The 995-nt window shown below is 49.7% G+C and overlaps 1 non-coding gene across 1 annotated transcript; it reads right to left on the bottom strand.

Moving 5' to 3' along the window:
- Positions 1-367: 367 nt before the first annotated feature.
- Positions 368-440, bottom strand: Trnaa-agc. The gene has a single exon. It is a non-coding gene; the product is annotated as a tRNA-Ala (tRNA).
- Between the last annotated feature and the right edge of the window lie 555 nt (positions 441-995).

Genomic DNA, 995 nt, shown 5'->3' with positions numbered 1-995 from the left:
GGTCGTTGACCTGACCTCTGACCTCAGGTCACCAAAACTATTTTTCTATTTTTCTCTAGGTCAAACGCTACACAACCGTGCTCGTAATTTGTCTTTATCTCTAAAACTCTATTTTTAGCAGCTATTTGAAGTTTGCGTCTGTGACGCCGAAGTTTGCCGTGCAGGGGTCTAGAAAAATGGACCTTGTGACGTCATAAAGGGGGCTAGGTCCAAATTTTTTACTTCGGAAGATGTCAAATTGATGGGAGAAAAGGTACTGAAAGTTTCGCTTTCCTATCCCTAAGCGTTCGGGAGCTATCGCAAATATTCGCCAGGGGGGGGGGCGAAAAAACGCCCCCCCGGGCCCGCGAGGGTTAAACCAAAGGGTTGGAGCTGCGGGGCATCGATCCCCGTACCTCTCACATGCTAAGCGAGCGCTCTACCACTTGAGCTACAGCCCCGCGTCTTGGTGCCACACTTTCACTTGGTTCCTTGCGCCCTGCCTTTAAGTTGGACGGGTGGGAACGCCCTTCAATGGGTCATTCAACGTCATACGAAGCCAGGTGCGCGCGCTGGGCGAGGTATAGGGCTACTATCTTTTGTTGTGTTCCAGTCGCACTTCCTAACACCTCTAAACTCCTCCAAGATTGCTTCCCTGTTCCAGTGGCAGCTCTTAGCTCTAGCCCCTACAAAGCCAAGGAGGGCCGTGCTCCAACCTCCTCTATCGTGCTCTTGGAGGAGTTTAGAGGTGTTAGGAAGTGCGACTGGAACAGACCCTATCTGAACCAACGCACCTGACTAAGCCTGCTTTAGCGACTCACTTGTCGGTATTATGTATTCTCGGAAGGTTCTATGAAATGAGTAGAGTGCCTTAACGTTTGTCATTCACCCTAGCTTTTTTAGACGACTACGAAGCGCACGGAGGCAAGTGCAGTTCGGCTAACGTGGGGATAAACTCAACGCAGAGGATTAGAAAGGCGCTTTTAATGCGTAAATGTCAAAAGTCTCCAATTTAT

Source organism: Amphibalanus amphitrite, unplaced genomic scaffold (genome assembly GCF_019059575.1).
Source record: "Amphibalanus amphitrite isolate SeventyFive unplaced genomic scaffold, NRLGWU_Aamphi_draft 000198F_arrow, whole genome shotgun sequence".
Classification (NCBI taxonomy): domain Eukaryota; kingdom Metazoa; phylum Arthropoda; class Thecostraca; order Balanomorpha; family Balanidae; genus Amphibalanus; species Amphibalanus amphitrite.
Note: the sequence above shows the minus strand (reverse complement) of the source record. Positions and strands in the feature narration are given on the sequence as shown.